Raw genomic sequence first — 24,378 nt, forward strand, 5'->3', positions numbered from 1 at the left:
GTTATTTAGTCAAATGACAGTCACTGTCACCAGCGTTCTTATTTGTAAATTTTTGAAAACACAAAATCCACCTAATAATAGTTACACAGACCAAAAGCAAAGTGACCCAAGTGAGTCTATTTCTTCCTGCAACACATTCCTTAGGCATCCTGGGAAAATTCATTGCCTGAATCTGGTTGACAGTATAAAATAAACTCTGTTAATGGGAGAACTAAGGGATTCTATTGAAACAAGACACATGGGAGTAAGTCAAGGTAAGGTTCCCATGTCTTACACTGGGATACACCATGACTCCACTGGCAAAAGCGATTGTTTATAGTAATTTCTCTGAGGCAAGCATGCATTCCAGTCAATGTTGCAAACCAGAATACTGGATCTTCCACCCAACCCTTCGCAATAGCAAACACTGAAATACTGAAGAAGTCCTAGTTTTTATAAATGATAAATGCTGTGAATTTTGCAGTGAAATATATACGTTTATTTACAGCAGAGAAATTTTATTATTTCTAGCTCATTTTTATTGCTAGTAAGCCTCACAAAAATACTACTTGTGAAATATTTCCCTTTCTTCTTGGGTCGTAATTAATTTCCCAATAGAAATTAAATAGTTTTATGATCTACATGATAACTCAAATGCTTGAGCATGCTGTAGTATAATATTTAATTGTCCAATCGACAAAATATTTATGTAAGAATTTAAAATCCAAATGTAAAATTACTCAGAGCTTCTGAAGAATTATATAGGTAAAGGAGACTCTTGAAGCAAAATAGCCTGACGGTCTTAATTCAAGTATGAATTAATGACACCAGAACACCAACAGATATCTAATTTATATAAGTTCCGGGGTATCACATAGTAATAGCACCTAGAGTCTTAACAATAATGTCAGTTTGGGGTCAAGTATTCTGTCAAATCCTTTCCATTTGCATCTTGTGTAAATCTCACATCAAGTCCTATATTAACTGCAAAATGTGTGCATGTGTATATGTGTGTGTGTATGTGTGTATATAGTTTGTATGAGTGCATGTGTGTGGTCTATGTGGGTTGTATGTGTGGTGTGTGTGTTTATGTGTATGTGTGTATGAGTATATTATTCATGATATTAAGCCTCCAAGAACAAGTCAATGTGAAGAAGAGGACCTTCACACATTCCAGAAAAGGAACCAGAGAATACAAAGCCTGAAACAAGACAAGCAAACACCAATCCTGGTGGCTCACACCTGTAATCCTAGTACTTGGAAGACTGATGAAGGAGGACTACCTCAACTTCAAGGCCAACCTAGAGTACAGTGATAGTCTGTTCAAAGAAGGAAGGAGGGAAGGAAGGAAGGAAGGAAGGACAGAAGGAAGGAAAAATGAATGAAAATGAGAGGGGAGAAGTACAGAAGAAAAGGAAGAAAGAAGACACAATAAAAGAGTAAATTTTTTACCATCTTGCAATTCCACCAGCAGTGGATGAGTGTTCCTCTTTCTCCACATGCTCGCCAACACCTGCTGTCTCCTGAGTTTTTAACCTTAGCCATTCTGACTGGTGTGAGGTGAAATCTCAGGATTGTTTTGATTTGCATTTCCCTAATGACTAATGATGTTGAGCATTTCTTAAGGTGCTTCTCAGCCATCTGAATTTCTTCAGGTGAAAATTCTTTGTTTAGATCTGCACCCCATTTTTTAATAGGGTTATTTTGTTCCCTGGGGTCTAACTTCTTGAATTCCTTGTATATATTGGATATTAGCCCTCTATTGGATGTAGGGTTGGTGAAGATCTTTTCCCAGTTTGTTGGTTGTCGTTTTGTCCTTTTGACAGTTTCCTTTGCCTTACAGAAACTTTGTAATTTTATGAGATCCCATTTATCAATTCTTGATCTTAGAGCATAAGCTATTGGTGCAACCACTCTGGAAATCAGTCTGGCAGTTCCTCAGAAAACTGAACATGACACTACCAGAGGACCCTGCCATACCACTCCTGGGCATATACCCAGAGGATTCCCCAGCATGCAATAAGGACACATGCTCCACTATGTTCATAGCAGCCTTATTTATAATAGCCAGAAGCTGGAAAGAACCCAGATGTCCCTCAATGGAGGAATGGATACAGAAAATGTGGTATATTTACACAATGGAATACTACTCAGCAATTAAAAACAATGAATTCATGAAATTTGTAGGCAAATGGTTGGAACTGGAAAATATCATCCTAAGTGAGGTAACCCAATCACAAAAGAATATGCATGGAATGCAATCACTGATAAGTGGATATTAACTAGCCCAGAAGCTATGAATACCCAAGACGCAAATAGCATATCAAATGACTCCCATGAAGAAGTAAGGAGAGGGCCCTGATACTGGAAAAGCCTGATCCAGCATTGGAGGGGAGTACCAGGACAGAGAAAAAGGAGGGAGGTGATTGGAGTATGGGTGTAGAGAAGGCTTATGGGACACATGGTGTGGGGGGAACTGGGAAAGCAGAAAGCATTTGGGATGTAAACAAAGAATTTAGAAAATAAAAAATGAAACAATAAAAAAAAAAAAACAGTGAATTTTGACCGCAGAACTAGAAGTTTGCTATGAGATGTATAACTTTGAAGTCACTGAAGATGTGGCAGACAGAGTTATACTCCAGACACCGAGCTCTCTCATCCTACCTTCTTCCTTCATTTTCACTGAACTCCCAGGTGACCTGGGAAATGGAAACCTTGATAAATGGTAACAACCTGAACATTTGAAGGCTGTCAAAATACATTCCTTGCATGAGCCTTCAGTGTTAACCATAATATCAACAAAGTCTTTTATCTTTGAAATATGACCATGACTAGACAGAGACAACAGCCAGCATTTATGTGATTTCCTCTAAAATATAAATTCCAAGTTTGAAAATGCAGGTGTGAAGGTCTTCCCTCTACACACCTCAAATATAACACTCTACAAGAGCCCACATCAGCAGCAGAACTCCCTCTTACTCTCTGGGAGAAGCCAGTGGACCATAATACTGTTTCCCTACAATCTGTGATTGGAGTGGGTACTTGGAATTTGGGGAGTGACAGCCTATTATCAGTTCTAACAATAAGAGAATTGAATAAGTTTTGAGCCTGTATTGAAGGAGGGAAGAAAATGAATACTTCTTGACTACTCTTAAATGCCAAAAATCTTTCTTGACCTTCAGCTTTTATTAATGCATTTTTTCCTGAGGTGTGTTTTTTAAATGTAGCTATTTGAAGGACTCTGAAAAGGGAAATTTATATTTAAACTCACTTAAACCAATATTTTAAAACTATGCCTAATTGATTCCAGATTATTAGGGTTATGGTTTTCCAATACATCTGTTTTGGCAATTACATATTGAGGTAGGGAATGAATTTATAGCATTGATAGGGAAAAGATCTATTGCATGCATGGCACACAAATAGCCTCTGGTTTAGTAGTATAATTGCCAGAGAGAAAAACAACATAAGGCTCCTGATAGATTATACTGCATCTAATGAGCAGCCCTCAGGATACCTTTGGCTCCTCATTGTCATTGGCAGTTCATTCTATTTGAGCAGCCATAGATAAAGTGTAGAGAAACCCTGTGCTCTAATTTGGCTTTTTAAGTAAAGTTTCCATGAATTCTCATCTGTAAGGCAAGGCAGATTCAACAAACCTCTTAGGACAGCCTCTGGTGTAGGCAAACAATCTGGCACCAAATGCAAACACCCCCATGCATCCCACATTTGTGTGCTGAGTCAAAATGCTATAGGAATATAAATTCCTGCCCAGCTAACTCCAGAGCTCCTTGCATGTTTTCAGAGATCCTTTTGTGAACTGCTGTCCCAATTTTTCCTATTCTTTGCTAATGGGCAGATTGCCTTACAAGTACAAATCATTATCAGAATAGACCTGGGATTTGACAGTGCCTTTCATCAGCAATTTCAAATGCACTAGGCTGGATGCTAAGGCAAAAGAATCAACGTGTTCTAAAAGCAGGTAAGCTGTGCCACAAGTTAGCTTCTGGAAAAGGCAAGTGCAAATGAGGCCCCACAGTCCTCTAAACTGAAGAAAAAGAAGTTTCAGTGCAGAAAGGTGTTATTTTCTCCATTTCCCTAAGCAGCTTTCTCTCTCTCTTTTTGCCCCCTCTAACAGCTTTCTTGCTCATTTAAAAAGTACTAGAATATGAATGTTAAATTTAAATATACCCTTAAAAGTTATATAAGTAATTACACTACAGGAATGCCTGAGGAACTTTTACAGGTGAAAAGAAATGATTAATTAAAACTCATAATTTTGAATACCATGCTGGATGGTGTGTCATGGGATTTACATATGATCTTGGATATAAAATGGCTTGTTTCTTGTTATCAAATTTTAACTAAAGTTGCACCTCAAAAATGAGGAAAAACTCTCTGTATTTTAAATAAAATGCCACTGAATTATTAATTTAACTGGGTATACCACATGCACTGGATGTGTCTATACCTTCTGTTCCAAGTCTTAGTTTATCATCCCATAATCACAACACAGTATGAATAAGATGGCCATGTGTCTGGTGTGTATCCACTGCTCACTAGTTAAAGAGATAGTTGATTCTTCATGCGCAACCATCCAAGAGATTTAAGACAACAACATAGAAGCTCATAGACACATTGAATTCCTGAAAGGACCACAGGACCAAGTAAAGTGTTTTTATGAAAGTTCAGTGTGGAAGGAGACGTTTTTTGATCTTATGTGCATCTTGTAGGGTTGTATTCTAAATTGAGATTACTGTTTTATTTCTACTAGAAATTTCTGAACTTTAGATGCCTCATAGCACAAGATAAGTAAAGACAAATATAAAATAAAATTATAAGCATACCCACAGTCTCACAGTAACAATGTATGTATGTGTGTATATATGTATGTATGTAAGTCTTTGGGAGCCTTGAAGAATCCACAAAAATAACCACATTGAACCTATTAATATAGCTCTAAGTAAAAAGGGTGCTAAGAAAAACTCAATAGGCTGGTTAGCAGATTCATTATGCCATGTGTAAAAGGCACGCTGAATATAGACGGTATAGAGAATAGCAAGCATTGAACCAACATGCATATGTATTCAAAATATGAAAATTTTAACACTTGCCAGAGCACAAAAGAATAGAAGGCAAGATGAGCCAAGATAGAATCCCAAACAGAACAAATGAATAAAAATAATCTAAGGTCTTTCCTGTTTTTCTGTCTTGACTCTAAAGAAACTAGCAGTATAAACAGTGAGAGGATAGTGTGGGGAAGAGGTATTGAGGGAGGCTAATTAGTGAAGGTTCAAGGAGATTAACAGCAAAGTTTGTGAATGAAATATAAACAAAGCAATCTGCATCTCTAAGAGGAAAGTGGAATTATTCTGTTAAAGTCACCCAAGCCTTACAATCTACTCTGAATATTATCAGTGTGTGGAAAATATAGCTTAGCATGCTAAGAGGAAGTAGAGCAGTTCTTTGAACCACAGCATGTTGAGACCGCATAGTAAATTAGCTGCATATTGTCTTTGCATTACCTCAAATTAATGAAGTGGAGAACAGGAATACAGTGAAGGTCACGTATTTGTCATAACTGTTTTGAGATTCACAGTATGATGAGTTTAGATGTGAAGGCTTTGTCATTCCCATTCCTGTCATGTAATCCAGACAGGGAAATGAGACTTAGCTCACCAAGTGCATCTCCAGTTTAGCTTCATATGAGTGTGAAGTTAAGGGGAAAGTAAACTAGGAAACATTTTGGAGACACATAAATCATCTTCTACAAAAGCAAGAACTTTGCTTTGGGATCATCTAATTCCTTTTACTCTTTAAAGAAATCAAGAATGAGACCAACCTTGTAGGTGGTCTAGAAATAGGAACAGGAAAATACAAGGAACATGTGCCGAGAAGCCTGCAGCACAACCATAGAAGAACAAGAGTGGAATATACACATGTCTCCACACTCACAAGCTCTCTTCATTAAAATGTTCACATTCCAAATTCACATTCAATGGGTGCTTGCCCTTCTCCTGAATTAGGGCTTTTTGCTGATTTGACATTTTGGGAAATTTAACTTATTCTTTATGAGATTCTTGAAGTGGCATTTTATTCCCTTTATCTTTCTACATTTCAGATTATGTTTAAGGATAGTGAATATATAACCTATTTATTTTTTGTATTTTCTCCCTTGTAGGCTTCTAGAACATAGATTTGTTACATACGAGGAGGAATGGGGCAGTTAATAGAATGAGTACATGCATTTGAAGCTATCAAATAAAGCAAACTCACCTGAAAGAATAAAAAATTTCATTTATGAATAAAAAAATCTTTAAGAAACTGTGAGTGAAAAAAATGTGGCTTTGAAAATTGGTTGGTTTTGTCTTATGGAGAAAACTGTAAGTTACAGTTAGAGAGTTCATTGGGAAATTAAACTGTTATAAATCACAGAATAAAATGATACCAATGTACAGCTCAAAGTATGAATGGCATGGTCTCTGTCGTAAAATCTAAAATTAGGTGTACTTTTGAATTTACATATGTGAATTAATTTCAGTTACTTGTTACATTAGAAAGAATGCTGCCCATTCCAAGACATTTTAATGTACTAGTCCCTAAAATCTCTAATACTTATAATAAATAACAAAGTTAATGAAAGTTTCATTACTTTTCATTCTCAAATACAGTGTGTTCTGGATTATTCTGGTGAGCCCTTTAAAATAGATTAAAAATTATAGGAATCAAAATCAGAGTCATAGAGCTGAGACACTCTGGGAATAGTCTTGGAGACAGAGGGAGGTTCAATGTCTCAAGGAAAGCAGTTGGTTTCTAGAACCAAATGCCACCAATAAAGAAATAGTCCCCCAGAACAGCCTTTCTAACATCTTCAATCGAGCCCAGAAAGACCCTTTTCAAATTGCTGATCTCCACAAATGAAAAGATAGTCAATTTCTACACACTTTGACTTTGTAAAATGGGTTACAACAGTAATAGGAAACTAACACAGACATTCATGCTAACATTAGGCAAATTGTCTAATAGCATTCTTTTAGAATCATACAATTAGAGAGGACCTGTCACACCAAGGAGGCCTCTCAAGTCTAAAAGCATGAAGTTGTACATCACATGGCTGAGATCTTTATTTGTTGCATATTGGTGTGTTTGTATTTGTTTGCATGTGAATGTGCCTGTCTTTTTGTATGTGTGCATGTATTCATTTATGTGTATGTATGTATATGAATGTGCATGTATGTGTATCTATGTTCATGCATGTGTATAAGTGCATATGTGTGTGATCATGTATCTCTATCTGTGTGTGTGTGTGTGTGTGTGTGTGTGTGTGTGTGTACATCCTTAATCAATGGCTAGTCACTGCCTATTTGGACTTCTTAACTGTGGCACTGACTCCAAAAGACACCTCAAGGGTCTTGCAGTGCAGCCTCCAGTCATGAATCATGAATGGCTTATCTCTCTCTTTCTTTCTTTCTTTCTTTCTTTGTTTCTTTCTTTCTTTCTTTCTTTCTTTCTTTCTTTCTTTCTTTCTTTCTTTCTTTCTTTCTTTCTTTCTCTCTATCTCTCTCTCTCTGTCTCTGTCTCTCTCTCTCTCTCTCTCTCTCTCTCTTTCTTTCTTTCTTTCTTTCTTCCCCCCTCCTCTCTCATTATTTATATGAGGACACTGTCGCTGTCTTCAGGCACTCTAAAAGAGGACATTAGATCCCATTTCAGATGGTTGTGAAGCACCATGTCATTGTTGGGAACTGAACTCAGGATCTCTGGAAGAGCAGTCAGTGCTCTTAACCACTGAGCCATCTCTTGCCAGGTGTCACATGCCTGTAATCCCAAAATTTGGGAGGCAAAGGCAGGCAGTTTTCTAAGTTCGAGGCCAGCCTGGTCTACAGAGTGAGTTCCAGGACAGCCAGGGCTATACAGAGAAACCCTGGCTTGAAAACAAAACAAAACAAAACAAAACAAAACAAAACAAAACAAAACAAAACAAAGAATGGGTTGCCTCTGGTGAAGCATCACCAAGTCACTTGCTCACTTGCTGGTTCTGGATGATATTTTCATTGTTTTTTTAATCAAAATCCATATTTTTGGCCTAATATGAAAGCATTGTTGCTGGTTTGGGGCTTTTTCTTATTTGACTTTAGGAAACAATTCCCTGATTTCCTAAAATATATTACATATACAGAGAATATTGAGAAATGGCCTCAAGTTAGATGATACTTTAATGTTATGTCCATGAGATAAAATCTGGAAAATTCTTCACCTTCCATCCCAAGAAATGACATATAAGGAGCATGGAGTAAAGGTTAAAAGTCAAATGTTCCACTATGATCATAGCAGCCCTATTCATAATAGCCAGGAGTTGGAAAGAACCCAGGTATCCCTCAACAGAAGAGTGGATGCAAAAAATGTGGTATATATACACAGTGGAGTACTATTCAGCCATTAGAAACAATGAATTCATGAAATTCTTAGGCAAATGGATGGAGCTAGAGAACATCATACTAAGTGAGTTAACCCAGACTCAAAAGGTGAATCATGGTACACACTCACTAATAAGTGGATATTAACCTAGAAAACTGAAATACCCAAAACATAATCCACACATCAAATGAGGTACAAGAAGAAAGGAGGAGTGGCCCCTTGTTCTGGAAAGACTCAGTGAAGCAGTATAGAGCAAAATCAGAACAGGGAAGTGGGAAGGGTTGGGCAGGAAAACAGGGGGAGGGAAGAGGACTGATGGGACTTTTGGGGCATGGGGGTCCAGAAAAGGGGAAATCATTTGAAATGTAAATAAATATATCAATAAATTTTAAAAAAAGTCAAATCACACACAGCTGTGTTCAGTGAACAGCAAAGCTGAGACTCCCACTACTACCTGCAAAGAAACTGAGGAAAGTTTACAGAATCGCATTGTTTCCATAGTATGGTGGAGAAATCTAATATGTGACTATTTATTCTGATCACCTGAAATCCAACTATCCCAACACTAAGAGGCAACCTTGAAAAAAAGCATGCTGGCCTGTTCCTTCTTCTGTTCATTGCTTCACCTGTGTGGTGTAAAGGAATCTGTGATATATCTTCTTGTCATTATATCCCTCTGAGGATGTGCACTTTTACACTAGACCATAACCTGTAACATCCTGCCATGACTCCTTTTTTTGTGGTCCTGTTGGGGGAGCCTTATCAATCATTTAGTTCCTGCAAAGCACCATCTCTCAAGTTGGGTTGAATATAAAGGTTGGCAAGAAATGACCTGAACAAAAACATTTTGTTCCTTTCTTGTCTCTCACTTCCCACTCCTGCCCACTCTTTTTTTTTCTTCTTCTTGTAAACATCTATAATGTGCAAGTTAAAATGCTTCCTTTCTCTTTCCACCAAGATACCAGCATTGGAATGTTGGTATCTTTTATAACTTAGTGCCCACGCTCATTCTATAGGTAATAAATGGCAAAACACCCAAAGAGTACCTGAGCTAGACTTTGTGGAAAGGAACGGTTTCGTGACAGCTGGATATATGAGATTTTTCTCCCACATGCCTCTGACCTTTACAGGGAGACAGACATTTCAGTGGTAATGAAATCTGCAGGCTCTGTTGACAGGGAAAGCATTTACGAATGACAATTTTTATCACATAGTAAATTGTCCCAAATGCAGCAAAGAGAGTAGTGCTTTTGTCAACTACAAGTTTCAGCACTGAGCTTGAGCCACCAATAAAATCTTAAAAAACAAAAGAAAGCAAAGCCAGAAAAGCCTCTCTTGGCCTTATGTCATCTCTGAAATTCAAATATTGACAGATTCTTTCTGCTCAAAGAAATGTTCCATTGCTAGATTCGGAAGCCTTAGGTTACACATTTTATGAATTAATATCAACATAACATAATTAGAGATTAGAAAGAAAAGGATCAGTTGTGGTAGGGGTGGAGTAGATATAAATAAAGGGTGCTATATGCATGCAGAAAAATGTCACAGAGAAACTCAGAATTTGGCACACTGATTTTTACCAATAAAAAAAGACTAATTCACTATCAAATTACTAAATATAAACACCTAGTCCAATAATATATATTTTATATAAAAATGTAAAATATAATAATACACATATAGTGTATCACCTTTATTAAATGTTATGTTTTCTTTTTAGTATGAGAACCAAATATGATGGTAGCAACAGACAAGTTTGAGTGGCATGTTGGGAGACTCAAACCAGGATGAAGAAATTTCTGGTTACATGAACTGAGATCATATTGCCTCTGGGGAAACATTTTGACCTCCTCCTTTTATAGGTCACTTAGGTCAGAATTAAAAAAAGAAGACTAATATGTTTTACCACACAAAAATGACTTACATATGTTTTTCATTAGACTATTTTGATTTAAATATTTTATACTATGCATAACATTTTTGATATCAGCTTTATTCTATTGCTGGTAGCAATAGAGAAAACCGAATTGTAGAAGATTTATAAGAAATATCCATCAAAATACAGGATTCTTTATATTTAGGGGTCTATGTTTGTTTTCATTAGATGTTAAGACTCTATAAAAAGACAGGCGCAGTAGAGTTGCATAGGAATTAACATCTCAAAACCAGTTGTTAGAAACTTGCATCATGCCATTACTCCTTGCATTTATTGTCATATATAGGGGATATTGGAGGGAAAGCTCAGTTAATTTTGTTATTAATTACATGTGATTTGTTCAAAATTAAGACTTCTTATCTAGGCAGGAAAACTTGAGTTCCTGAGTTTCAACTAAGAATAGAGCTAAATAAAAGAGAAAAGTCTTTGCTTTCATTACTTACCCTCAGGCAACTAAAGGCCAAGATTCCTGAAGATAAAATTCTAGTATGATCAATGGAGGAGACATTTAAGAAGTTCTATTTTCTGTCTAATGTTTTGTGGAATAGTAGAATAAGTGTCTAATAAAAATGCTTTCTTCAAAATTAAATTCAAGATAAAATTATAGGAGTAGTTTTACATTATTTCTATCTATACCTTTCTTCTCCACAGTACTTCACATATTGTAGTACTTCACATGTTGGGTAAATGAGTAAACATATAGAAATATTGTCTTTATTGTCCTTCAAAACCAAATGTTTTCACACACTCAAATGTGAGGTCACATAATGTGACCTAATCGCTTTTCAATTTACTTCCCAGATTAGTTTAAGGTTATCATTTTGATTGTTGCCATGGCAACCTGCACTGCCTTATTCTAGTACTTTCTGATAACTATTTTATCATAATTTACAGATTCCAGTTTTTGCTAGATTATTCATATACCAAATTCAAGATTAAAGCTCATCTTATTACAACCAACAAAATACCAATATATTGTTAACATTTTATGAACTGAATATATACATGTGTAATTAAATGCTCTACAAAGCATTCCCATTTGTTTAGGAGTTTTCATAGTCTTTTGAATCCAATTAATATACTTTTACTGGACAAGCTGTTCTGTCATATTTATATTAAATCCTAGAGAAATGTTCATCTTTCCTATATGGCAAATAAATCCTGATGAATACAAATTGAACTTTCCTTCTCAAACACTGATTCCCAATCATTCATCCAGTCTGTTAGCCACATTAGAATATTTGGCATCCTCTAAACTTTTTAAACATTTTTATAATTTTATTTTTCAATTATTTTATTTTTTTACATTTCAAGGATTACCTACATTTCCAGTTTCTATTCCCAGATTTTTTTCACCCCATCTTTTCTCCCACAGAGATGGTACTCCCCCACCCTCAGCTCCCCACCTCACCTTCCCAGCATTCCCCTTCCCTGGGGCATCAATTCTCTACAGGATTAGGAGGTTCCTCTCCCACTGAGTCCAGACCATGCAGTCCTATGCTAAATATGTGCCTGGAGCCACACACCAACCCATGTATGCTACTTGGTTGTGGCTCAGTCTCTGGGAGCGCCCAGGGGTCTGGGTTAGTTGATACTTTTGGTCTTCCTATGGAGTTGTCATCCCCTTCAGCTCCTTAAATACTTCCCCTAACTCTTCTATCAGGGTCCCTGACCTCAGTCCAATGGTTGGCTGTAAGTATCTGCGTCTGTCTTAGTCAGCTGCTGGTAGATCCTCTCAGAGGATCATAATGCTCTACTCCTGTCTGCAAGCACAACATGGTATCAGTAATAGTGTCAGGTTTTGGTGCCTGCCCATGGCATGGGTCCCTATGGGCCTGTCACTGGATGGCCTTTCCTTCAGTCTCTGATCCATTTTTGTCCCTGAATTTCTTTTAGACAGGAACAATTCTGGGCCAAAATTTTGGATGTGAAGGTGAGCCTGTGCCTCCACTGGGGGACCATGTCTATATACTGAAAGTGGTCTTTTCAAAACCCATTTCCCCACTGTTGGGCATTTCAGCTTAGGTCAAACATTTTTAAACTTCAATGAATGACTTCAAATTGATGGTGGGGCAGGGAGTGGAAATAAGCAATTGGTGATATTGATTTCAATGTGGTGGTACGCTTATAGGAAGTTTGTTCTATTACCTTTCTCTGAGTTCTAGCTCGAATGCTGCTTATCTGTAAAACTTTCCCTGTCATTTAGCCCACTCTATCCCTAGAAAAAGCACAAAAATGAATCACTCAGATTTCCATACTTAACCACACAAAGATACTTCTGTGTTTTATCACATTGTGGTCTACCACAGTCCATTGTTCATGCTTCTCTCTTCTGGACTTCAAGGCTTAAGAAACTCAAGGCCAGAATTGTGTAGTATCCACCCTAGTACATGTAAGATGGAACATAGTTGTTGGCATATTTGGGAATCCAGGAAAAGCTATTTAGGTCTTCTAGGCTTCACTAACCAATAAATTATCAGTCAGAGCTGTAATCTATCTAGGAGTCCTATGAAACATGAGCATTATGATTATTAGTAGAACTTGGTTCCTGGTAAGCCATTGATGAGAGGCCTCAGATTTTTTTGTTGGCTGTCAGCTGGAGATTGCCCTTTATCTTTGGTCATGAGAACCCCTCTACACTGCAGTGCTACATCTGGCATCCTATTGTTCACAAGCAGCAAAGAATAATCTTACAGAATGTGACCACAAATATATATATATATAAAACTTTGCTACGTGATCTTGTTTAGAAAACTGTCATCTTCTCCAATAGTTAATTTTCATTGTCAATTTACTCTATTAAATAGGAGTACCTGCCTGAGAAGACAGTCTCAGTGAAGGCTTAACTAAATTAGGCTGGTATGTGAAAATCATTTTGACTTTGTTAACCAAAATGGGATATTTAGCATAAAAGTAGGTGGTACTTTTAGTATTCATGGACTTGGGTCCTATATTACATGCAAAAGAAGAGAATAAACCTAGCACTGGAAAGCTTATATGCATTCATTTTCTCTCTCTCTCTCTCTCTCTCTCTCTCTCTCTCTCTCTCTCTCTCTCTCTCCCTCCCTACTTTTTTCACTTTACATCCTGTTGACTACTCCCTCCCATTACCTCCTCCCACAATCTTTCTCCCATTCCCCCTTTCCCTTCTCTGAGTAGGTGTGCCCCCTCTAGGTATACTCCTACGCTAGCACATCAATTCTCAGTGAAGCTAGGTGCTTTCTCTTCCACTGAGGATGCACTAGAAGAACATCCTATGTTCAGACAGCAACTTTTAGGACAGTCCTCACTCAGGTTGTTCGGGACCCACATGAAGACTAAGATGCACATCTGCTACATGTGTATGGGGAGACCTAGGTTCAGTCCATGCATGTTCTTTGGTTGGTGCTTCAGTCTCTAAGAGCCTCAAGGGTCCAAGTTGAATGAATCTTTTGGTCTTCCTGTGGAGTTCCTATTCCCTTAATGACCTGCAAATGTTTCTCCTACTCTTCTTCAAGAGTCCCTAAGCTCTATTACTGCTCGACTGTGGGTGCATGCATCTTTCTAGTCAGCTGCTGACCGGAGAGATGTCCAGCTGCTTTCAGCTTCTTTCTTGACTTCACTGAAATGATGGACTATATCTTAGAATTTAAAACCAAAATGAAAAATAAACTTTACTTTTTAACGTTGCTCTTCTAAAGGTGTTTTATTGCAGCTTCAGATGATAAAACCAAGCCATGACCTCCACAATCAAAAGGAAAAAGACTATCAAATCCAAAGGAAAAGGCTATGAACACAGGGGCACATGGATCTTGGGCACCACACTTTAGTTTATCTTCTACCAACTGCATCCTAGAGGAAGAAGTATAAACAAGGTGGTTCTAAACAATGTAATACATGACTCTAAACCAGAGACCAAGAAACCAGTAAAAGTAGAGGTTCTCAATACCATTACAAATATTCCAATTTATACAGATAATCATGCTTCTTTCTCAGTGCTTAATGAAAGGAAAACAATTAATTACTTAATCAGTAGTTTCATTATTTAATCACTAATAATTAGTTGCTAATATTACTTTTTCTTGTTTCCAATTACATTTATGAATAAAAGATCTGCTGATTTAATTAAATAATAATCCCTACTTAGAGAAGTAGAGCTGTAACCAAGTATTTTTAATTCCGTAAAGAAAGTGAGTTGTTTATTGAGATTGCAGAATAGGCTTTTTGTTAGCAAAATATTTATTTAATTATTTAAGTCTGTTTTAGGGGGTCCAAAAGGGAATAGTTCCTAAGTGGCCTGCCATTTTAGGTAAGACTCATCTAGACAAAAGAAACTCAGAGTCCTTTGAAATGACTTGGCTGCAGTTGGTCTTAATAATACCTTTCAAACAAAGCATTGATGATTAAATACAATTTATGGTGAGATAATCAAGCTGAAACTGCCATGGTTTTTTTTCCCCTAAATTTCAAAATTGTCAAATTCTTCAGGATAGAATTTGAGAACAAAGCTTTTGTTTAAATAGAGTTATTTTCATATAACAAAGTCTAAAAGTTCAATCATTCTAAAGAGGTACTTGGGCCTGGGAGCCTCTGACCATGGTAAACACCATGTGAAACATACTCCAGTATGACTATTAATAGGCATAAACAGAAACTCATCCAGAAGTAGCTGTTGTCAAGCAGAGTCTATGTAGTTTAAGTGTGCTGTGCGTGTGTCTCTGTGTGTGCTGTACATGTTTGTGTGTGTGTGTGTGTATTTGAACAGCAAATTTAAGGTATCCAGATATATTAAAGCTATGTTAATTAACTTATTCATGATATTCCACAGAAATGTAACATAGAATGTGTTCCTCTCTTTGTGTCCTGGCTATTGGAATGATGTTTTATTCCAAAGAATAAGTTGAATGTGAAAATGCACTGGGCTTAGAAGAAATCACCTTGGATTTACATCTTGCTCTTTTGTAAACTGTACTTCGGACTCTATCCAACTTCTCCCCTGACAAGTGGGAAAAGAGGATTTAACTTGAGAAATCTCAAGGCCATTTTCTACACTAAAAGCTTTGTTTCAGGTCATTGGTATATTTTATGCCTATAGTTATCTTGGAAATACCCAAACACAATCATTCAAAATATGTAAATGTTTATAAGACTTCAAAGGTGCCCCACACATACACATCTTAAAACCCTCTTACTTGATGAATTCCATGGCATACACTTGCAGTAATAGCACAGCAGTAAGATATCTTTGTATTTACTTTTACCTTTTCCTAAGGAAAAGTGTTTTTTCCTTGCTGCTCCTCCTCCCTTTCAAAAAAAAAAGGGGATCCAAAAATGGAGGTTCCTTAGAACCAGCTGACAAACACATTTGGTGTCAGATTTCTTAGAACATATCTAGTGCAGTATTGCAGATTGTCTCTTCTCTTGCACAAGCTATTCCAATATAATTCAGCAGAACACAGTCATCATTGCCAATGTTGGGGCTAGGGATATGTTCTTGACATTCTGTTGTGTAGCATAAAATTGTGAATACACATAATAGCCACCTTATTAAGAACTGGCCTATTTCATCCCCTAAAAAAAAGAAAGCAATATTTATATGTACTTGTCATCTGCTTCAAAACCCAAAGCCAAACAGCGGAACTTGGCATTAAGCCCGACAAAATTAGTCCCACTAATTGAACGGCCTTTGACTCACAGAAGAAGAGCAACATTTGATGTTCAATTTATAAATGATAAAATTATATGCACCACTGGTAGAGATACTCAACCTAAGTTTTCCATACTGTAAGGATATTTGAAATGTGTACTTATAAAGAAGATAAAGTAATATTTAATGGGCACAAAGTAATGTCGCTGAGTAGAAATAATTACATAACTATGGTAGAAATAATTACATAACTATCAAGAAAGGCTTGAACATACATATGCAGGGTCTCTGCTTGAATACTTAAGATGAAGTAAATTTTGAAAAAAATCAACTCACAAGTTATTTTGCAAAGAATTTAACTCATAAATAGAAAAGTTCAACATTGATACTGTCCATATAATATACTGATAAGTAAAGCAAACTATTTTGTTCATCTTTCTAAATTCACAAATTATAAGCTGAAATGTGCCCAAATATGAGTGATAAGGTATATGGTTACCCTTGTTAATCACCCAAGGTCTTACCTGCCAGCATCCAGCAAAGGTCACGAAGCATTCTTGAGGAGAGATGAAAACACCTGTTTTTGTAAGCTACTTTTAATTTTTTTTCAATTGCCAGCCTTTAAATAGAATAGCACAAAATGTCAAAATTATTCATCAAGGTGCCTGTGAGAACTACTCATGAATATGGAAATGAGGATCATAATAGGAAGTCCAGCCAGCCATCCTCCTGGCCAAAGATTGTTCCTGTCATGGCTGCTAAGGCAGATGTTACAAACTGGCAGCCCGTGGGCTGAAAAATCCCATTGGTACTTCTTGAGAGGCTTTAAACATTTTTAAATTGGCAGATTTTCATATAAAAATATAGTTTCAGCTTTTCTTGAAAAAGGCAAATATCTGGCAACATTGACCCAAATTCTCACAGGGCAATAATAGGAAAGACAGAGATAGCAACTGTGTCTTTTATCCAAGATTTTCTCAGACACGTGACAGTCCTCCAGCATTGTATCACACCCAATCCTCAACTCACCTGCCCGGATCCCCTAGGAATCTGAATTTGCCACTTTTTTTTATATAATTTGTTATTTTCTATATTCTTTGTTTACATTCCAAATGATTTTCTCTTTCCCGGTTCCCCCCCTCCCCAAAAGTCCCATAAACCCTCTTCCCTCTGGTCGTTCTCCAATCAATCAACCCCCTCCTACTTTTCTGTCCTGGTACTCCCCTACAAAGCTGGATCAAGCCTTTCCAGGACCAGGGACCTCTCCTTCCTTCTTCTTGGGAGTCATTTGATATGTGAATTGTGTCTTGGGTACTCAGAGCTTATATCCACTTATAAGTGACTGCATTCCATGTGTGTTCTTTTGTGACTGGGTTACCTCACTTAAGATGATATTTTCCAGATCCAACCATTTGCCTAAGAATTTCATGAATTCATTAATTGTTTTAATGGCTGAGTAGTATTCCATTGTGTAAATATACCACATTTTCTATATCCATTCCTCCACTGAGGGACATCTGGGTTCTTTTCAGCTATTATAAATAAGGCTGATATGAACATAGTGGGGCATGTGTCCTTATTGCATGCCAGGGAATCCTCTAAGTATTGCAGGGTCCTCAGAAAGTGTTATGCCCAGTTTTCTGAGGAACCGCCAGACTGATTTCCATAGTGGTTGTACCATTTTACAATCCCACCAGCAGTGGAGGAGTGTTCCTCTTTCTCCACATCCTCGCCAACACCTGCTGTCTCCTGAGTTTTTAATCTTAGCCATTCTGACTGGTGTAAGGTGAAATCTCAGGGTTGTTTTGATTTGCATTTCCCTAATGACTAGTGATGCTGAACATTTTTTAAGGTGCTTCTCAGCCATTTGAAATTCTTCAGGTGAAAATTCTTTGTTTAGCTCTGTACCCCATTTTTATTAGGGTTATTTGCCTCTCTGGAGCCTAATTTCTTGAGTTCTTTGTATATATTATATATTAGCCCTCTGTTGGATGTAGGGTTGGTGAAGATCCTTTCCCAATTTGTTAGTTGCTGTTTTGTCCTCTTGGCAGTGTCCTTTGCCTTACAGCCCCTACAGATAGAAAAATTAAAGCAGTAACTGCCAAAAATGCCCTCCACATCTTAAACGTATCTTCCCATTCCTATTTTACCAAGCTGTAGGCCCTTCTCCAGCACTACTTAGAATTTTCAGGGACATTTCTTTCTTTATTTTTAATTTCTTTTCTCTTAAGACACAGTGTTCCCTAGGGCCCCATCATAAACCCTTTAAATTTTCCCATTTTCTCAGAAAAATCTAATCACACCGAAAGTTTCAATTCTTTTTAGATGTCCCTTAAGCAAATCTTTGAAAGGTTGGAAGAGTTTACTTTCCTGGGTTCTCTTTATGAAACACAACCGTTCTAAAATGTCTTTTTTTAAGTCTCATGCGAGAGGACAGGAAAAGGTCACATAGAATTAGATGATAATTGTGAGCTCCATACTCTAACTAAAAAAAAGTTACATCCATACTCAGTCATCTTTATTAAAAAAGAACAACTCTAATTATTTGTACTTCACCTGGGCAATCTATTTCTTAAATGGTCTTACAAGTTTCCAACTCTGGCCTCAAAATATTTATGACTTCTGAATTTTGCATTGTAAAAAATTAGGCCAGGCGGTGGGGCGCATACCTTTAAACCCAGCACTTGGGAGGCAGAGGCAGGCAGATTTCTGAGTTTGAGGCCAGCCTGGTCTACAAAGTGAGTTCCAGGACAGCCAGGGCTACACAGAGAAACGTCTTGAAAAACCAAAAAGAAAAAAGAAAAAAAGGGAAAAAAAACCTAGTTCCTAGTCATTATAATCTTAATCAGTATTATAATGAAGGTTCTAGCCATGGAAGCAATGTGCTAGGAAATAGAGAAAGAAGGAAAAAAAAAAAGTAAAAGAAAAAAATCACCATTAACAAGTAGTTTCACTGAAGCCAACCCAAAATATTAAATTAGAGAATTCCTATAGAGGAAAAAAAGTGCATATCAGCAACATTACTACCACAGCAGTAAACAATTTAAAATATAATATTTGAAAAGGGATTGTTTTAATTCCTTATGTTTATACAGCTCTAATAAGGGAAGCAGAGATACAGGTGGGCTGTTCAGGCCGGAATCCAGGTCCCCATTACATGTAATGCTGGCTCTCCAGAACAACTATCAAACCTGTTATGCTTTTATTCTTTGAGTAAAAGATATAATTAAATGAGTTGGCTCTAAAGTGCAAGGAACCCCCTCTCGTTTTCCATTGTTTGTAAAATAGAAACCTCAAGTATGGGGATGAAAATGGAGTTCTGTTCTGGCTAGTTTTCTGTCAACTTAACACAAGCTAAAGTGTTAACACCCGAGCAGATGACACCTCAAATGAGAAAATTTCTTCGTAAGATTGGGCTGTAGTCAAGACTGTAGAGCATTTTCTTAATTAGTGATTGATGGGGAAAAGCCCAGTTCATTTCGAGTGATGCCATCCTGTGCTGAGTATGCCGTGAGGAGCAAGCAGGAAGCACTAGACCCTTCCATGACTTCTGCATCAGCTTCTGCTTCAGCTTCTGCTTCAGCTTCTGGCTCCAGGTTCCTGACATCCTTTAGCGATGGTTGGTGATATGGGAATGCAAGCCCCACAAACCCCTGCCTCTCCAACTTGTCTTGGTCATGGTTCTTTATCATAGCAAAAGTAATCCAAACTAATACAAGGTATCCAGCATATTTTTCAAATGTATTTTATTACCTCCTAGAGAGTATCACTCATTCTTTGTTTTACCCACCCTCTCTAATTCCTCCCAGATCCATCCCTCCTCTCTTCTCACGTTGTGTCTTCTAATTTGCTCTTACTTTCTTGTTCTGCTCTGATTTGTTTGGTTTTGTTTAAAGACACTATCTCCCAGAAATTCTCTTGGTTCCTTGTCTCTTAGAATCTTTCTATTCCTCCTTGACAATGTTCACTGAGTCTTTAGCATAGAGGCTGTGTCCTATGTGCATAAATTGGGGCTAATGATCCGAGAGTTCAGTTGAACTCTACATTTTGACCAGTTGTGGCTTTTTATAATGATCCCTGTATACTGAAAAAGAAAACTGCTTTGATGAGGGTAAAATCTACACTTATCTGTGCATAAGAACAAGTATTTAGAGGACTGTTAGAGATTATAATGGTTTATGAAACTAGGAGTGTATCTTGTTTCTATGGCCTCATCATTGGCTGAATTTATAGTGCCAGACATAGATTCCCTCCTAGAGAGTAAGTGTTAAGTTTAATTAGGGAACTATTGATTACCCTCAGTATACAAATTACACTGTTTTGAGCATCTTGAAAATGTATAGTCTCCCAATTTTGGTTTAAGTAAAGCATAGAAGAATGTGAAAACTTCTAGGTCAGTTGGCAAGCTAGAATTACCTCTGCATGAACTGATGGAGGAGAGGGTCAGAATGGGGTGAAGGGAGTTCACTTTATTGCAAAAAGAGAAAGCAAGAAAGAACTTCAGAAACTCACAAAAGTTTAAAAATAATCTAAAACTTATAAAGAAATAAGTAGGCACTGCATTGATAAGAAATAAACACAACATAGCTTAGGATTCATGGCTATAGGGTTGTGGGTTGGAGAAGGTTAGGGAGGTTAAAAGCTACTTCCTACAGGTTAGGCAGGCTGGAGGTAGGTCCTAACATGTGTGCAAGCCCTCAGATGCCAAATCATGAGCCTCAAGTTCAGCTTATCATATTAGACAATGAGTAATCTCTGTGAATGTCACTGATGGAGAAAAATCTAGTAACACTATCATGTAGAAAACATAATTTAGAGTAAAACATTCATTGAATTCATTTCTTTATTCTACTGCTTAGTACCTGAATAGCCATGTCCATTTTTTAGCCTTTATAACCACTACATTTCTTATCTATAGAATTATATGATGACTCAAAGTAATGTGAGAATTACATTGTCATTTTTGAAATGTATCTATAATGTTTTATGATTCATGAGCAACTATACGCACTTTCTGTGAACTTTTATCTACAAAAATTATTAGGTAGGAATTATTTTTAATCATATACAGTAAAGGAATCTGAAGAATTTAATTATTCATCAAGAGTCATGTAAATGGGTATTAGAAGAGCAGTGAGTTTAATCTGGACACTCTGTTGCCATAGCCCTTGCACTTGAAACACTTCCGTCAAGTTTGGCCAGTGTTCCTACAAATGACATAACTGGTCATGTCATGAAAATAGCTCACATTTGAATTTAAGAGTTCTTTACCAATTTTTGTTTAATATTCACGCATTTCAAGGAATAATCCCTGGCAAATTGATATCTAAGGATCTATACAATTAAGGTTGTAGAAAATTGTCACTCTTGATCTTCCCAAATCATTAAATGGTCAAGATCCTTCTTTAGATAAAATAAATAAATAAATAAAAGTAGATTCTGGCATTTTAGTTAACCAACCACAGCTGTTTTTCCAGGCTATCAAATCTATAAATAAACTACACTACACAAGAGAAAAGTGTTCAGGAAAAAAACTAAGGTAAAAATGATCTTTTTCAAGGGATACAGATGATTGTTGTTGGAGAAACACTTAATTGTGAATTAATCTCAACCTGACCCTTCGGGAATGTGTTTACCATATTACATGTCAAAGGTTTTGCTGCAATACATAGATGAGGAGGGAAAAGTACAGCAACCCTGAAAAAGCTCTAATGGTATTGCTGCTGTTTTATTTTTATCTTCAAAAGAACTAAGAAAACATTTCTAAAGAAAGCCATAAAATGTCTTCCTTTCTACCCAATGCATTTGGATCTTCAGAGCGGCACTTTATTTGGCACTCTGTGTTCGCATTCATTTTCAGTGCTATGAGCAATCATCCCTGTGTATATTATCACCTGATCTATAAAGGGAACACTGAGGCCTCACTCGGAGTATTAGTCACTGTACCTTGGGAACACTCTTGTGCTTCTGCCTGGCTTAGGGTAGAAGGATAAGCATGTGCTTATTAATGAAACATGCATTCAATCATGATTCACCAGTCAAGACCCAGAGTCCAACTACTTTTCTCAAATGGACTTTGTAGTCATATACAGTTTGTTGTTTTCTGTTGTTTTTCAGTTTCTAATATATTAAACACTATTTTCAAAAGACAAGAGTACTATAAAGGAAGTACTTTTGCTCAAGTGTTTTTGTCTTTTTAACCCACTTATCAATAACTTAAACCTGATGTTTCTGAAATGATTAATTTTTCCATCAAATCTTTGAAAACCTAGGTTTGGGTTACTTTTTCTCTGACCTACAAATGTACCTTTGTTTCTTCAAAGTCTATCCAGATAAGTCTAGTCCTCAACTCCTCATCAAGGAAACCAACACCCACAACACACAGAGACTGTCTCAGAAAACCAAAGCCAATTAAAATGCAGAGTTGTTGATCCCAAGTCCCAAGGCATGCTTTCATAACATAACACCCACACCTAAGGCAGGTGGCAGGAAGATTTTAAAAACCAGAGGACAGCAAGTTTGCTGTGAAACTGTGTCTCCTAGAAACATTAGAAGTTGTTTCACAAAATCTGACTAGCTGGCCTCTCATCACATGCCTAAACATATGCTGGACAAAAGGGATACCAGTAGGCATTCTAATATGAAGGGGTGAAATCTTCAAGTCCTCATCCCTCCACAAAGAACTACAAGCAACTAGGAAAAATGAAGAACAGAAGCAACAGCCATCTTCAAAGAGAAGCACACCACTCCAGTTTCTCCAGTGTCAAATGATTAGTCCTGAAAGTACATGTACAAGTAACATTATACAGATTAGACAGGTTGTATTTAGATATTTAGTATATATGTATGTATACATATACATGTAAACAATAGGGTAAAAAATAGGAGATGGACTTGAAAGAGAGCAAAAGGGAGCGGCACATAGGAGGGTTTGAGGGAGGAAAAAAGAAAGGAAAATGTAACCATATTGTAATGTAAAAAAAAGTAGAAAATATTTAAAAAGCAATGTGTTGAATCACCGTGGTATCAAAGCTAAAATGCAGGAATACTGAAGTGGGATTTTGAGCAACATTATATGAGTAAAATTAAGAGACACCATTTACCTGATTCAGGACCCCAGGAGAATTAGTAATCATCTTATTTTCCTCTTCTACCTAATGGAAATATAAATAAATCTACTTAACCTGAAGGGGTGGGGGGGATGTAAATCAGTGGTCAAGTGCTTACCTAGTAAATATAAGGCCCCAGATGCTCTATCCTCAATATCAGAAATAAGAGAGAAAGAAAAATACAGAGACAGAGAGATACACACACAAGAGAGAGAGAGAGAGAGAGAGAGAGAGAGAGAGAGAGAGAGAGAGAGAGAGAAGACAGATAGAAGTTTATAAGTTACTGGGGGTGGGCCTTGAGATTTGATAGCTTGTCCCACTTCCCCTCTGCTTTCTGATTCCTGGATACCAATGTAATGAGAGTAGACACTCCCTTTCCTTCCAAACACACTTTCCCCACTGCAATGAACTGTACTCCTTTTTAATTTGTAAGCCTCTCCTACATTAACCTTCTTGGCAGATATTTGGTTATACAGTGGGAATAATAACCAATAAATCTCACCCCACATCAGTTTTGTCATTATTATATAAAGTGAGTTCATGAGGGCTCCAAGGTATGGTTGCGTGAAAGGTTTTTATTGAAGATGTGTGTGTGTGTGTGTGTGTGAGAGAGAGAGAGGGGGGGGGAGGGAGAGAGAGAGGGAGGGAGAGAGAGGGAGAGGGAGGAAGGGAGAGAGAAAGAGAGAGGGGGAGGGAGAGAGGCAGGGAGAGAGTGGGGGGAGAACAGCCAGAGGCAGCTGGAATAGTTCAAAGCAGGGAGAGAAAACAGCAGTAGAATCAACATGGCCAGCAGAATGGACCAGACCATGAGAGGAGGGTTTGGAGAGACCAAGAGAGGAAGAGAGAAGAGGAAGACAAAAGAAAGCCCCCCCCCCCAAAAAAAACCAAGAAAGCTATCGCTGAATGGCAGGATTGTATAGAAATGGAAGCTGGGGGAAGAGAGGCCTGTGAGCAGGGGAAGTGTCAGGTAGGAGGCAGGGTAAGAAGACCTAGGTGCCTGCAAGGACTCTGTAAGGAGTATGTGCAACGCTAACTCAGCCTGGAGGCCAGCATGCACTTTGTTATTCTAATAGGCCCCACCATTAGCTACTTGTCCTTGATTCCTCTTTTGAAACTGAAAATTAATAAACGAATTAATAAAAAGTGTTCAAACCAGTGAGTAATTCCTTCCTTGTATATCTAGTGATCAGATGTTGGTTTATACGTTTCCTGCATAAGTAACTGTTCAAATCTTGTCAACCTGAGTTAATCATTTTTCCATCATATTCCTCAATACAAGTGTCCTGTTCTGTTTCCTTTTTTCAAAGGTAAAC

The sequence above is a fragment of the Apodemus sylvaticus genome, chromosome 5 (genome assembly GCF_947179515.1).
Source record: "Apodemus sylvaticus chromosome 5, mApoSyl1.1, whole genome shotgun sequence".
NCBI classification, from domain to species: domain Eukaryota; kingdom Metazoa; phylum Chordata; class Mammalia; order Rodentia; family Muridae; genus Apodemus; species Apodemus sylvaticus.